The sequence below is a fragment of the Aquarana catesbeiana genome, linkage group LG02, assembly GCF_042186555.1.
Source record: "Aquarana catesbeiana isolate 2022-GZ linkage group LG02, ASM4218655v1, whole genome shotgun sequence".
Taxonomy (NCBI): domain Eukaryota; kingdom Metazoa; phylum Chordata; class Amphibia; order Anura; family Ranidae; genus Aquarana; species Aquarana catesbeiana.
The window spans coordinates 546,839,493-546,856,500 of record NC_133325.1 but is presented as its reverse complement, the minus strand read 5'-3'; the positions used below and the strand labels follow the sequence as shown (position 1 = coordinate 546,856,500).

Sequence of the window (17,008 nt, the reverse complement as noted above, 5' to 3'; positions counted from 1 at the left end):
TCTTCTACAGGTCTGTACAGAAATACTGTATATACTGTAGCTAATGGTTGTATATCATGAAATCCCAACAAGAAAATACAGGACTGGTTTTACCTGCAGCTGACCGGATGGCTTGCACCCGAGGGTACTTAGGGAACTTAGTCAAGTAATTGCCAGACCATTGTTCCTAATTTGTACTAACAGTCTACTGACTGGAATTGTACCAGCTGATTCGAGAAAAGCCAATGTATCACCAATATTTAAAAAAGGGCCAAAATACATCCCGGAGAATTACAGACCAGTTAGCCTAACATCAATAGTATGCAAGCTCTTGGAGGGGATCATAAGGGACTATATACAAGATTTTAGTAATGAAAACAATATCATTAACAGTAATCAGCATGGATTTATGAAGAATCGTTCTTGGCAAACCAGTCTATTAACCTTCTATGAGGAGGTGAGCTGCCATCTAGATAAAGGAAGGTCCATAGATGTGGTGTATCTGGATTTTGCAAAAGCATTTGACACAGTTCCCCATAAACGTTTACTGTACAAAGTAAGGTCCGTTGGCTTGGACCATAAGGTGAGTACATGGATTGAAAACTGGCTACAAGGGCGAGTTCAGAGGGTGGTGATAAATGGGGAATACTTAAAATGGTCAGGGGTGGGAAGTGGGGTTCCCCAGGGTTCTGTGCTGGGACCAATCCTGTTTAATTTGTTCATAAACGATCTAGAGGATGGGGTAAACAGCTCAATCTCTAAGCTAAGCAGTGCAATAACTTCTACGCAGGATGTGGAAACCTTGCAAGAAAATCTGAACAAATTAATGGGGTGGGCAACTACAATGGCAAATGAGGTTTAAGGTAGAAAAATGTAAAATAATGCATTTGGGTTGCAAAAATATGAATGCAATCGACTCACTAGGGGGTGAACCTCTGGGGGAATCTAGGATGGAAAAGGACCAGGGGGTCCCAGTAGATGACCGGCTCAGCAATGCCAAGCTGCTGCTAACAAAGCAAACAGAATATTGGCATGCATTAAAAAGGGGATTAACTCCAGGGATAAAGCAATAATTCTCCCACTCTACAAGACTTTGGTCCGGCCTCACCTGGAGTACGCTGTCCAGTTCTGGGCACCAGTCCTCAGGAAGGATGTACTGGAAATGGAGTGAGTACAAAGAAGTGCAACAAAGCTAATAAAGGGTCTGGAGGATATTAGTTATGAAGAAAGGTTGCGAGCACTGAACTTATTCTCTCTGGAGAAGAGGCGCTTAAGAGGGGATATGATTTCCATTTACAAATACCATACTAGTGACCGCACAATAGGGATAAAACTTTTTCACAGAAGGGAGTTTAATAAGACACATGGCCACTCACTAAAATTAGAAGAAACTAGGTTTAACCTTAAACTTCATAGAGGGTTCTTTACTGTAAGAGCTGCAAGGATGTGGAATTCCCTTCCACAGGCGGTGGTTTCAGCAGGGGGCATCGATAGTTTCAAAAAACTGTTAGATAAGCACCTGAACGACCGCAACATACAGGGATAAGCAGTGTAATACTGACATATAATCGCACACATAGGTTGGACTTGTGTCTTTTTTCAACCTCACTATGTATGTAATAGGAGCTGGTAAGCAGGCCCTACAGCTATTGGTGGAGGCACTGATTGTTATCACTTTGGTGGTGGTTGGTAAAGATTGCTTTCAGGATTCACTCTCTCACAACATTTATGGACTGTTTTTATTAATTTCCATTGATGCATTATACATGCAAACATTTACTCACCAATTTTGTTGTTATTAGCGCAACCTGATGTATTTTGTATGGTTGGATCAATTTTATGCAGGATAGTAATGCAGCGATACCACCTACACACAATTCAGTAATTCTATTCTTGGGCATGAGATGAGATAGACAGTTTGAAGGAAAGTGCTAGTGTTTTGCCCCACTCCATATCATCAGGGTATAAATTCAGCTCCTGTTCCTATTTTGAAAGGAATGGTGGTGAAGCTGGATAAGAGACCTGTAACAGAATCTGATAAATCTGGAATATCAAGTGTTCCTGTGTGTTAGACTGGGATAGCAAGGACTCAAAGTCTGTTTGTGGTCTAGTCAAAGCGTCCACGCTTGGCATTCTATCTAGAAAGTGTGTCAATTGAGTATGTTCAAGCCATGCTCCCAAAGGATTGAGACAGGTGGAAAGTATTCAGAAGAGAGGGATTCGTTTTCCATCTCAAACGTATGTCTCAGAACAGGAGCATCAGATTTTCTACCATGAGAGGAGTTTGGAACCAGTAAAAGTCGGAGGGAAAGATGCTATTCCAAAAAGCGGGGTCAATGGGGCTAGGTCTTGAGGACAGTAAACCTCTGGTGAGGTATTTGTCCCAGATCCATAGCGTAGCATAAGTCATGAGGGGCAATAAATCATTAGAGGGTCTGTGTGTCGAGTCTGTCCACAGTAGAGATATAAGATCTTGGGATATCGGGTTGTTTTCTAAGAGGGTCCAAAGTTTAGTGGATTTGCAATGGTACCAACCAATTTCCAAAGCAGCGACGTTGCATGGAAGTATAACAAAAGGTGAGGTAGAGCAACACCTCCTCTGATTTTAGGTAGCACTAAGATAGTAGGGCCAATCCGAGACCGCGTATGCTGCCAGATAAAGTTACGAATAGCCTTATTGACTGATGGGAAAAAACCCAGAGGAGGAGGTACAGAGGGATCGCCTGAAAGATATAAAGAAGATTAGGCAATATGTCCTTTTTGACAACATTCACATGACCAAATGGTTTATCATATGATTTAAGACACGCATAAATCATACGAGACAGGGGCCTATAATTAAGATCTGCCAGGGTAGACAGGGAGTAGGAATTTGGATACCAAGGGATTTAATAGCCTTTTGTTGCCATTTAAATGCAAGTTGGGACAACTTGGAGTTGGGACAAAGTAGTTTTGGGTAAAGGTATTTTAACGGCCTCAGTTTTGTCGTAGTTTACTTTGAAATTGCTTGTCAAGCCAAACTCTGTGAACACTCTGACAATGGCTGGTGAAGAGACATGAGGATTAGAGACATATAATAGGCGGTCACCTGCATAAAGAGAGAGCTAATAGTGACGTTGGCCGATTGAAAGACCCAGAATATTAGGGTCTTGTCTTATGGCAATTGCAAGATATTCCATAGTGAGTATATATAACAAGAGTGAGAGGAGGCATCCCTGCCAGGTTCCCTTACGTATCCAAATCGGGTCTGAGAGTAGAACATTAGAGCAAATCCTTGCCGTAGGGTTCCCAAAGAGGACCAGGATCTTACATAACATGTTGGACCCAAGGCCCATTTGCCAGAGAGTACCCTCAAGGAATTTCCAATGAATCGTTCGAAAGCTTTTTTGGCATCGACCAAGATCAAGCAAGCAGGAATTTGGCGTTTTTGGCCATATTACATCAGGGTGATTGTTTTAAGAATGTTATGTGGTGTTTGGTGCACTTTAACTTGAGTACTCACTGCACAGACACACTCTACTGCCACACAGTTCAATATACTGCAGCAAACCTGCACTAACGCACGTCAATATACTGCAGTAAACCTGCTCTGAAACACTAAGCTGACACTAATGTAAAAATGGTCGCACTACACTCACGCTGCACTATCACTATATTCCCACTACACTTAGGCCTGAGTCAAACCTATGCATTTTTAATGCTTTTTGCATTTCGCAGATTTTTACTACAGTCCATTTAACATGGTTTCCTATGGAACACGTTCTGTAGTGCAAATCTGCAAAAAGCACAAAAAATGCATAGGTGTGAATCAGGCCTAACACTCTACACTCACAGTAGAATCACAATAGCACACTAACTTGCAATTAGTAACAGATCCCTGTTCTATCTATCTCCACTACAATATCACACTGCAAAAGGTTGCTTTGGGAAGGATCCTTTTATAGTGGGGGGTGGGTCTATGAGCAATGAGCCATGATTGAGCACAGTCATCATTACTTTTTCCAATCATGACTCTGACAGTGTTCTGTGCCCTGATTGGGCAAATCCTTCATTGCTTCAGCTAATCAGGATGGCGCGCAGTGCATTATGGGGTGACTCTAGGGCTTGTCTCCCAGAAAGGGAAATCAGGGGAGTCGCCATTAAATGTTTTAGTAGGAAGTGATGAGAGAGTCCTGAAAGGATTTATAGAAGTGAGCAGAGGATCCATCCGGACAAGTGCTTTTATTAGTCTTAAGAGAGATCACGCCCGGCATGCGCGGAGGCTCTGAGGATGGCAGTGTAGGACCGGAGCTCCGCACAGAGCCGGCTATACAGCAAAAATAAAAGGCAGGTAACAGCTTTCAGGAGTTCCCAAAATAACGGGAACAGGTTGAGGAGACCCCAGGGCACCTTTCTATATTGATAAGATAAGAAGAAAAAGCCCTGCATCTTATCTTAAAGTCCTTTGAAAAGCGAGTCATTCTCCACAAATGGTGGGAGTACCTCAGATAACAATTCAGTCAGGAGCTGAGGTATCCACAGCAGGCAGGCAAATTGTTAACCCTGCGACTCTCTCATATGTTCCACAATTATCAGGATTAGTTCCTTCTTTTAACATGTCATCTCCTGAAACTGCAGTAACTTTGATAGAACGTTCTGTGGGACTTATGGAAATGCACTCGCTGGATTCTAACCCTATTTACCCTGACTCTATAACTGTACAAACAGTGCAGACTCCTGAGGTAACTTTTAATGTGACTGAATTATTTACTAGAATCTCTGAATTGCTAGACAAAGGTCTAACCCAAAACGCTGACAGAATTACAGGGGAAATAAGGGCAGATTTCCAGTCCCTGGGAAAAAGAATTGAACATATAGAACACAAGCTAGATGTCACTATCTCCAAGACAGCTCAGAATACTAACCATTTGCAGTTTATGCAAGAACAGCTTGACACTGCTCAGACTCGGATCGACGACCTTGAGAACCGATCGAGGAGGGATGATTTTCGGATCAGAGGACTACCAGAATCAATTTCTGATGTACAAACGGCAGTTCAAGATATTATCAAATCCTTGATCCCTTCAGTTCCAGCTCATAAATTAGAACTGGATAGGTCACATAGGTCCCTTGGCCCTCTGAGGAAGGATGGATCCCCAAGAGACATTGTAGTAAAACCACATTATTATTCTATCACAGAAGAAGTGATGAAGAGATCTCGTCAATAGGAACAGATTCAGTATCAAGGGTCAGACATCCAAATATTTGCCGATATTGCCCCCTACACCATACAAAAGAGGCGATCATTGAAACCCCTCTTGGCAGCACTCACCAAGAAAGACATAAAATATCGTTGGGCCTTTCCGTTTGCCCTGAAATTTACTTACAAAGGTAAACAACATGCATTTCATAGCTTTCCAGAGGGTGAACGTCTGCTGTTGGACCTGAAGCTCATTACACATGAATCTGACATGGAAACAGCACACACACAACAGGGTTCAGCTAAACGTCAATCCCCTACAAGCTCACCTCCTTCATGTTGGAATAAAGCTAAATACAGGAAAGTCAAGGATAACCTCCCACCCTGACGAGGAGTCTCATAACTCTTCTGTGTGAGATTTTCTAATTTCTTTTTTTTCTTTTCTTGCCATGTTCCTCAGACGAAAAAGGAGGAAAAATTTTTTTTTTTTCTGTTTGTTCATAAATATCGAACCTAGACTGACTTGGTTCTTGCTAAAAAAGACTATTACAGGAATATAGTTCAGTGGTTTCTGCATAGTTTATCTGAGTCAAAGACTTTACCACTTACACTGAAATCTAGTCAGTTTGGACTCATAGTTTTTTGTTTATTTTTTCCTTTTCAATTCTTCCCCTAGCTAGATAGTTTGGATTGCTGTCTCAAAAGGGGGTTCCTGTTAGCGGGTCCTGTACTTTGAATATTTTATAATTTTTTCATATGCTGTCACTGGCCGGTGCTGATGCAGTGTGCCTGCGCCTACTACTCAAGCCAGTTATTTGCTGCTTTGTGTGGTAGGTTTCTAGCCCTTTTTATGGGCTGTTTAAATATTTTTGTTCTGAAAGAGAGGAGGGAGTCTTATTCCTCCCCACATTCCGGGCCTGGTTATGGCCTTTCGGTGCTTTATATATCCATGATGTTTCTTTATGCCTATTCTTTTTTTTTTTCTTTTCTTCTAACCTCTTTTCTCTTCTAGCCTGTCTGCCGATGGGATTTCCTTATAAGGTGTATTTAGAAGTGTTAATCCCAATAATAGTAAACAATTTTTTCTTCTCTACTTTTTCTACCACATGGAATGGGGTAGATGACTGTGGATTGGTCAGCGTTCTTTTCTTTTTGATCCATGGCTGGTAGTAATGCTACTTCTTCCCCCCTACTTATTATCTCCCATAATACTCAGGGGTTGAATTCCCCAGTCAAGAGATGGAAGCCCTTTTAGGTCTACCGTGCTCATCACATTGATGTAGTTCTCCTACAGGAGACTCATTTTCCACTGCGGTACACCCCCTCATTTTTACATGCACACTTCCCAGTATTTTATTTGGCTAATGCTGAAAACAAAATGAAGGGAGTAGCGATTATATTTTCTAAACAATGCAAATTTAATTTTAAAATGGAACACTAAGACCCGGAAGGAAGGTTTTTATTGGTTAAAGGTACGATTGATGATAAGTTATATACTTTCATTTCTTACGATGCTCCTAATAAAGGACAAACACAGTTCTTCAGACAATTGTTTAAGACCTTCGGCCCACTTATGGAAGGTGTAATAATTATGGGAGGTGATTCTAATACAGCCTTTGATACTGGTCTGGAGAAATCTAATCCACTTAAAGCACAATCAGTTAGACCCAGCAGAGCTAGTTTACAAATAGCGCAAATGATTTTTCAATCAGGTTTAACTGACATTTGGAGGGAACTAAATCCAAACATACGAGATTTTACTCACTACTCAAATCCGCACCAGTCTTATTCATGTATAGATCACATCCTTGTCTCTATACATCATATTCCATTGGCCATTACATCCTCTATCTTAGACGTAGCTTGGTCAGATCATTCAATGGTTCTGTTAACAGTAAGAAGAGATAATTATGGACAACAGGGTTCTCATTGGACTCTTAATCAATCTATGTTGCAGAACCCCATTATAGTGTCTGAAATACAGGAGGCTCTGCAGGAATACTTTTGCTTTAATGACGTGGGTGATGTTTCTGCAGAAACTCTATTGGTGGCTCACAAGGTGACCATTAGAGGTAAACTAATACAAATTTCAGCGAGACGAAAGAGAGAGAGAGAGAATGTCAGAAATAGCTTGGAGAGCGATTTTATTTAAGTAAACATCATAAAAGAGATCCCTCCAATGTTCCTATTTCCAAGCTAGATGTGGCTCGGACGGCCCTGAATGTGGCTCTCACAACAAAGGAGGATAAATCTATCAGATGGTCTGGGGCCAAGTTTTACCAGACTAAAGACAAAATAGGAACCATGCTAGCACATAAATTGTCTCCTAGGCTTCGTTCACATGCTCTTCCTAAAATCAAACAGGCAGATGGTACCTTTACCCTAAATTCACAGCGCATAATGAAGGGATTCCAGAACTTTTATGCTGAGTTATATAAGGCAGAGATGAATTCTAACCCCACTAAAATAGATGAGTTCCTAGACAACTTACATCTTCCAACACTAACAACTACTCATAAAGCAGAAATGGACATCCTTTGAGGAGGTGTCAGAAGTTATAAAAGCCTAAAAGGGTGCTACAGCGCCAGGGCCTGATGGCTTCTCTACCCCTTATTATAAAACTTTTTCTAATCTTCTAACCCCCTACCTCACTAGATTCTTCAACTCCATGACTAAGGGCACTGGGATAGGTAATCAACTCAATATGGCATATATTTCTGTAATCCCAAAACCGGTTAAAGACACCAGCCAAAGAGAGAATTATAGACCTATCTCTAATTAATAATGATCTTAAAATATTGACCAAAATATTAGCTAACCGATTGGCTTCATTTATAGGACTATATATTGATAAAGATCAGGTGGGGTTCATCCCTGATAGACAGGGTCCTGATCAAGTGCGAAGGACGGTTGATCTTATATCAATGATGCAATCACAATAGGAGGGAGGTCACAAACAAGAAGGAATGCTGCTATCGCTGGACCTCCAGAAGGCATTCGATTCAGTTTCATGGTCATATCTTTTTGCAGTTCTTAGAAGATGGGGATTTGGATCAAATATTTTAGGAATCTTGGAAGCCTTATATTCAACACCAGTAGCCAGAGTCAGACTTCAGGGAATTTTCTCTAACCCAATTAGGATTGGCAGGGGCACTCTTCAGGGCTGCCCCCTCTCACCCCTGATATTCGCTATAATGATTGCAACCTTGGCAATAGCCATTATTGTTAATCCAAATATCAGGGGGATTCAGTGTGGCCAAAACAATCATAAATGCGCCCTGTTCGCTGATGATCTTCTGCTATTTTTATCCTCCCCAATTTCCTCTTTACCCGAGATATGTTCATTGCTCAATTTCAGGACTAAGAGTGAATATGTCTAAATCTCAGGCTCTCAATGTATCCCTCCCAAGCTCTATGGTCTCCCAATCACAGGAAACATGAATTTAGCTGGAGTAATTCATCAATTAAATATTTGGGAATTAATATAACTCCCAAGATTGAGAATCTGTATCAAGCAAATTACCCCCCAATGTATCGAAAACTTGAGGCTGATCTCAAGACTTGGGAGTCACACAATATTGCCTGGATTGGTAGAATTAATTCGGTCAAGATGACCTTATTGCCTAGACTTTTGTATTTGTTTCAATCCCTTCCTATCCCGATTAGAAGGGACCATCTAAAAACATTTCAAGGTAAACTTAATAAATTTATTTGGAACAAGAAAGGTTCAGGTTTATTAAACCGTAACTTAATTAATCTCCCTAAGCAAGGTGGATTGGGTTTTCCAAACCTCCTATGGTACTATCAAGCAGCCCGATTGGCACAATTGTCCGTTATATACCTTAAAACTGAGCGACCAGATTGGATATTAATAGAAAGCCAAGCAGCTCCTACATTCTCCATGAAATATTTACTATGGTGTCCTCCCAGGAACAGGCCTCCAATACTGTCACCAACCCTTTCACAATCCCTTACTTTGTGGGATTCCCTTAGGAAGCTTCCTTCCCTGGTTTCAGAAATACAACCATTAGCTCATCTGTTCCAAAATCCTCTATTCCAACATGGCATGGATGTTGAGGCCTTCAAGTGGTGGAGAGACAAGGGGGTGTACCGCATTGGTCAATTTTTTTCTTGCACAGGCCCACTACCCCTTAAACATTTTATAGATGAACTAGATCTTCCCTCTACAGAAAAGTCTAGATTTTACCAGATCTCAAGCTTTGTTCACTCTTTATGGAAAACTAAACCTAATCCTTCAAGATTTACGGCATATGAAGGTTGGTGTGCACAAGCCACGGAGCGGAAGGGAGGGATTTCTGTGATCTATGCTTCACTTGCTTCCAATTCCGTAAAATTACCATACATGTTGGCCTGGGAGAAAGACCTTCAGACCGAATGGGATCTGGAAGACTGGTATGAAAACTATTCTCATTCGATCAAAGGTTTATATAGTACTTCACTCATTGAAGCTAATGTTAAAATATTCACGAGATGGTACTTGGTTCTCACAAGATTGGCAGCAATGTTCCCTTCCACTTCACCCTTATGCTTTAGAGGCTGTCAGGGAATAGGGTCTATCATTCACATATGGTGGGAATGTCCCAGAATCCGAGGATTTTGGAATAGGGTCTTCCACATCATACAAAAGGTTACAGGTTGTGCTATCTCTCAAACACCAGTGATTGCCTTGCTGAATGGATTCTTGCCGCATGTCTCTAAAATCACCCGTAAATTGATTCTGTTTATATTGACAGGAGCCAAATTGACTATTGCCAAAGCATGGAAGAAGTCTTCGGTATCTCTATTGTCCATGAAAAGGAAGATTTCATGGATAATGGAACAAGAAAAAATGGTCAGTTCCTTATTGGACAAGACCACACAATTTGAAGCCACTTGGGAACCCTGGGCTCGGTTTATGGGAATTTCTCTGATACCGGACATAGGTAGCAACACCAATCGCTGATTTTTGAGTTTCACATCCGACAGGCATGGTATACTCTTTTTCTGTACTATTCCTTTATCTTTTTTTCTTCTCCCCTAGTCTTTTTCCTTTAAATATCTTCTTTTTCTGTTTTAGGAACAGTATCATTTTTCCTTAAAGTTACATAGAAATTCTCAGGTTTATATACTAATTTTTCATACTAGGGTCAGGATGTCTATTTTTGATCTATTATAATGGGAACATTATATTGTACCCCTAATAAATTCCGAAATAATCTTTGAGCTGGATATAATGGATTGTTAATAATATCTCTTCTCTTCTCTCAAATAAAAGTTTATAAGAGAAAAAATGGATAATGAGAGAGAGAATCCTCCCCCCTCCTTGGACACAGTGTGATCCCCTTCGGGGTGTCGAAGGGGGAGTGAGGCTTCAACATATCTTACAATAAGTAGGTGTACAATTTGAAATTGAATGGATATAGTCAAAGTTAAGAGTTTACATTATATTACTTATACTTTATTTCTTTATATTGTTAGTGCTGTTTACTACAGTAAAAAGACAACCAATAGACTCTGATCACATATTTTGAATTCGCTGTGAATTATATTGTACTGATTTTTTGTTATGCTGATTATACTGTACTATTTTTTCAATGATAATAAAAAACTTGAATGATAAAGAGAGGAGATCGCAAATCGCAAGTTCATCTTCTAGAAATGGCTGCTCAAGATTCTACACCACAGGTATAGGGAGGGTCAGAAGCACTGTGGTGGCAATATATTAGTCTATTTTAGATGGAAAAACTTCCAGTGCAATAGTAGAAGGGTACGCAGGAAGATTTTGCAGTGCGAAATAAAATGAGCTAAATACCTCATTAATTTCCTTAGGATGATGGATAAGTTCGCTGTCAAAACGTTTAAGCTTAGGAATAGAGGCAAGGCTAGTTTTTGGCATGGAGGGCTCTGGCCAGCATCCTACCTGGCTTGTTAGCCTCAACATAGAATAGCTTGCGTTGTTTTTCTCTGACAGACAAGGTCTTCTGTTCAAAAAGGTGCAGTAGTAGCTAAACATGCCCTTTATGCCCAATTTCCAGATCCCCTCATGCTGGAGTCTGATCCTATTGAGTGCCTCCTGTCTTTGAAGGTTATGGGGAAACCCCTGTCTTCTCTGTACCTCTGCCTTTCTGTGGCCTAGGATACTAACACTACACACACCTTTGACCGTTGACAAGCAGATATCCATGCCCTTACTGAGAGTGACTGGGCGGACTGTAGGTTTGATTTACTAAAACTGGAGAGTGCCAAATATGGTGCAGCTGTGCATGGTAGCCAGTCAGCTTCTAACTTCAGCTTGTTCAATTAAGCTTCGACAAAAACCTGGAAGGTGGTTGGTTTCTATGCAAAACTGCACCAGATTTTGCATTCTCCAGTTTTAGTAAATCAACCCCTGTTTCTCTCCTTATGGGACTTCTATGATTTTAGCCAAGGATAGATTTATACAATTAAAATTCCTCCACAGGGCATATTATACCCCCCCCAACGCCTGGCCAATATTTATCCCCAGGCACCAGATGTGCTACTGCTACTGGTACCTTCCACCACATAGTGTTGTCTTGCTCCATGCTTTGTCCCTACTGGGAGTCAGTGGTCGATACGTTAAAGAGGAGGTCCAGCCTAGGTGAAAAAAATTAAAAGTCAGCAACTACAAATACTGTAGCTGCTGACTTTTAATATCAGGGCACTTATCTGTCCAGGGAGCCCATGATGTTGGCACCCCACACGATCTTCGGGTTGTCTCTCGGGTGCTGCCATCGCCATTCCTGATAAGGGAAGCCAGTAGTGAAGCCTTTTGGCTTCACAGTGGGTTCCCTGCTATGCATGGGCAAAGCACGCTGCGCTTTCTAATTGCCGCTGCCTGTCTCCAGAAGTGGGGAAAGGGACCTGTCAAAAAGAGGTTCCCCGTTCCCCCCTCCCCCCTGAAAGGTGCCAAATGTGGCACCGGAGGGGGGGGACGCGTATACTTTTTTATTATACTTTTGGGTAGCACTCCGTTTTAAGTGAGCTTTGTGAGGTGACTTTGCCTCTAGATCATCTTTTGTTGCTGTTGAATTATATGAAGGATATTATATGAAGGATATTGGGTTATACTAAGCTCTTTCTCACACATGCCTTATTTTATGCGGGAAAGGAAATCTTGTTGCATTGGAAGACTACTACCCCTACTACTCATTCCACTCTCATTCCAGGCGGCTAATTCAGTTTTACCACTGTATAAAATTACATATGAGAGCAGAAATTGTGCTAAGAAGTTTGATAAGATATGGTCCACCTGGATTGATGCACATGGCCAGGAATCCTTGGATGATATGTGATGTTCCACTATGATGTCCTTTTCACCCCCTTCCATTTTTTTTCTACCCATTGCTCCCTTAATTTCCCCTTCCCCCTTCTCCTCCCCTGATTCCTTTTCTTTTCCCCTTGGTTGTTCTCCCTATTGTTTACTGTTTAATATAGATCACTTCTAAAAGAGGGTTGTTCCTTCATTTTGATTATCTGCCAACATGCAAGTCTCAATGATTTATCAGGTGCGCTATGTCTTTGTATTGAGTTCTACCTGTGAATCTTTGTCACTGATTTGTATGCCATCCATGTAACTCTTGATGCCCTGCTGTATCACTCTTTTGTACCCAATGTCTTTTACCATGAAGTGTTTTTGGTCGTTTAAAAATTTGAATAAAATGTTTTCTGTTTAAAAAAAAAGCCAAAGTTTAGTCAAAAAGTAAAAAAAAAAAAAAAAAAAAATCAGCATTAGTGATGTTACAATCAATGAGAGGTGTCCCTCGTGCTGCTAGTGAGGTTTTCCTTTAAATCTTCTGTTCTCCGATCTCACCAACCAATCCACCCCCCCCCCCCCCCACAGCTGTAATCTTCCTGATTTCCGAAGTTATAGGGGATATAAACCCTCACATATACCCAGTGAAGTGAACAGCCTCAGATAATACACGGGGATGAAACAAATATCTCTACATAAGTTTTACATATCTGCTGTCTTCAGCTTTATATATGCTTTAGAAAGTGCACATTGTGTTAGATTTTCTTTTCCTGTTCAGCACTGGAAGTTACATAGTTACATAGTAGGTGAGGTTGAAAAAAGACACAAGTCCATCAAGTCCAACCTATGTGTGTGATTACAAGCCTGGGCATACAGCCAAGACAGCAGATTGGAGGAAAGGCACACACCTCTCCCCCTCCACATAGGCAGAGACTTGCAGAGCTGTTTTGTGAATAGCTCAGCTCTCTGCTAATCTAGTTATTGCAACCTCCCAAAACTACTTTCAAAAGCATGCAAACATTGCAGCTTTTTTCATCAGAACACTAAAAATGTATCAGCTGATTATAATTAACCAGTCCTCCCTATTCAGAATCAGGCTGCAAAGGACCTTGTGAAACAAACAGCTATTATCCAGAGCAACAAAAGATAGATGGCTGCTACAAAGCTTGTTAAAATCCTTAAAGGTAAAAACAAAAATTGCGCTTACACTAATAAATATAAGCAGCGACTAAAAAGTAGTAAACCATAAATCATATATAAATCAAAAAGTCGCGCTAAAAACTAGAGGTGACAGACAAATGTCTAAAAAACTTCATAAGGATATGAAGGTGAATAGTGATCACTAAATAGATGAGTTTCATAGGAGTACTGAGCAATGTAAATACACACTACAAAAATAAATGCTGTTAATTAAATAGGACACAGAAAACATTGACTATGTCCGTGTGAAAAGATCAATATTGCATGACCCAGTCAGTGACAGGTGAATATCTCGAATAGCTGTAGGAATAATATTATGACAAATCTGTGACTAAAAAACTAAACCGTGATGAATAAGGAAAAAATATAAATGAATAAAGAAAAATACAATAAACCCAAAAAAGTCCGTGGCTCAACAAAAACAGTAATAGTAAAAGTCCATCCGTGCTAAATTGATATGCAAAGAAAATAACTTGTCTCCCAGTGCTCTTGTGAAATAATGTAACAAAATCTTGCTGTGGTGAAAATTAGAGTGCGTAGACAGACCTCCACCTCTTGGAAAAATACTGCCTCTTACCAGATAAAAATGGTCTCTAAATTACAGGAGACCCAGGAAGCGGATGGCTGCAACCCCAGCCAGGGATCTTTAAAGTAGGCACTCAGCGTCCAGATCCAGGGACTCTCTCCCACCAGCCTCCGCAAATAAGGAAATGTCACCATGCAAAAAACAAAGTGCTCCACATAGCATAAAACCAGCGTTTTATTAAATGTAAAATTAAAGGTTGCACTTACAGAAGCATAGACGTTTAAAACACGTATGAAAAAGCCGGCCGGCTCCAAAGTAACCCGTGTCTTCCGGGCGTATGAATCGCGGTGTCGTCGGGACGTAGCTCCCCCTCCCCACGCCGCCTCGCCACAACAGGACGTGGTGACCACATGGTTGCAGCCATCCGCTTCCTGGGTCTCCTGTAATTTAGAGACCATTTTTATCTGGTAAGAGGCAGTATTTTTCCAAGAGGTGGAGGTCTGTCTACGCACTCTAATTTTCACCACAGCAAGATTTTGTTACATTATTTCACAAGAGCACTGGGAGACGAGTTATTTTCTTTGCATATCAATTTAGCACGGATGGACTTTTACTATTACTGTTTTTGTTGAGCCACAGACTTTTTTGGGTTTATTGTATTTTTCTTTATTCATTTATATTTTTTCCTCATTCATCACGGTTTAGTTTTTTAGTCACAGATTTGTCATAATATTATTCCTACAGCTATTCGAGATATTCACCTGTCACTGACTGGGTCATGCAATATTGATCTTTTCACACGGACATAGTCAATGTTTTCTGTGTCCTATTTAATTAACAGCATTTATTTTTGTAGTGTGTATTTACATTGCTCAGTACTCCTATGAAACTCATCTATTTAGTGATCACTATTCACCTTCATATCCTTATGAAGTTTTTTAGACATTTGTCTGTCACCTCTAGTTTTTAGCGTGACTTTTTGATTTATATTTGTTAAAATCCTTGCATGCTGCATAAATCACACAAAGGGGATTGTTTTTTCACAAGAAAAATGGAATTAAATGTATAAATGTTCATAGCATTATGTAGTCAAAACGTGGAATCTTGTATTCTGCAACTTAACAGGCAATAACACAGGAAATCAGTGAAGGGTGTCTTTACTGTTTGTATGACATATCAAACTGAAACATTTGTGGATTTGTATTTTGTAAAGAATTAATAGCCAGGATACCAATAGTTAATTATATGCTATTAATAGTATTTTCTAGCTCAAACACTATATTTTTTTCAAAGATAACATAATGTGAATTGCAGCAATCTCCACATGGTCAGCAGATAGCTATGTGGTGTTCAGTATTGATGTGATGAGGTATAACCTATTCCTGGTTTCCCATGCAAGCTGGCGTCTCTTCATCCCAGTTCTTCCCACAATCAACAGTGCAGGCTGGGTCCGTTCATTTTTAGTTTGCATTTTTATTCTTATACTGTAGGAACTTACCCCATCTAAGCTGATGGCTGCCATTTGCCCTGTAATAGGCCAGTGCCTTTAGATCTCCAGTTAAGGGCCCAGTTCACACATAAACAGACAGCTGTTGCACAGTAAACTGCAGTGGTTTACTGTCCGGCAGCTGTCAGTTCTGGTTGCAAGGAGCCGCCGGTAGAGGGCGGTGTGGGGCGTGATTCAGCTCATCACACAGCTCCCGTTTTTTTTTTTTTTTTTTAAACAAATTATTTCAAGTTGTGATGATCCCCTGTACTCAACAGGTCTATGTCCGCCGTAAATGCTTCCTTTGTCCAGAACCAGCACTATCTAAGACCCTTTAGCCCACCCAGTCACCAGCCGTAACTCAGTGTAGGGTGATCAACAACATCAAACTCCTTTATTCAAGCACGTTACCACAGATATACAACTCAGAGACACTCCCCCCACCCACCATTGGATTCAGGGCGGGGTAAACTGTCCTATCGCAATAGAGACACAGGTCAGGTGTATTCAAATTTCTCATCAGTAAACAGTCTTATCAGCAGGGAGAGCTGTTGGAGGAATTCGCCCCCACCAATCTAAGAGCTACTCTACATACACATCCCATAATTTCCAAGGCAGACAGACACAATAGAACATTGGAATACAACCCTACCCCAAACGATCACAGCAAAGAGTCCACAAAAGCATGAGACAACACACAATATATAAATATATATGACATTCCAGTGTGGCTGTACAGTGTGTCTAAATAGCACAGATCATAGTGAGGTTCTCAGTCACCCTGTACCCCTAATGGACGCAGGGTGATTTACACATAAGAGGGGCCAGGGGACCTGGACACAGTCTCCAGAGCTCTCCAAGGTAAGCCGAGTTCCACAAACCCCCCACCCAAAGTGATTCCTGTCATAGAAGTACTCAAAAGTGGCACTTCGTTCATGTCACTGTACAGCAGCGTGGTGTGTTGTGCTGCTGCACAGTGACATGCAATCCTGTCCAGTGCGCTGCAATAAAATGCAGAATTTCTGCTCTGGACAGCTCTGTGCTGCATTTGTGTGAATATGACACATAGAAAATAATTGTTTTCTGTGTGTCCTAGCTGAGACTGGTGTGCAGAAAAAACACTGGTCATGTGTGAATTGGCCCTAAATTTTCTACAAGCAAAAACAGGTATATTCATCCAGTGCAAACTTGCATGTTAGTACAATGATTATTTGTAATAACAACTGGTCAATGGCCAGATCACACTAGGCTTTGTGGACCCTAATTTTAAATAAATTCCATCATAACAAGTAGTGTAAGGCTGCTTTCACACTGAGGCGCTTTACAGGTGCTATATCGCTAAAAATAGTGCCTGTAAAGAGCCTC

At 40.8% G+C, this 17,008-nt stretch overlaps 1 protein-coding gene across 1 annotated transcript in view; it reads right to left on the bottom strand.

Moving 5' to 3' along the window:
• The window catches only part of AMIGO1 (adhesion molecule with Ig like domain 1), a 69,336-nt gene that overhangs the window by 7,672 nt on the left and 44,656 nt on the right, over positions 1-17,008 (bottom strand). The gene's annotated exons all lie outside the window — the stretch shown is intronic.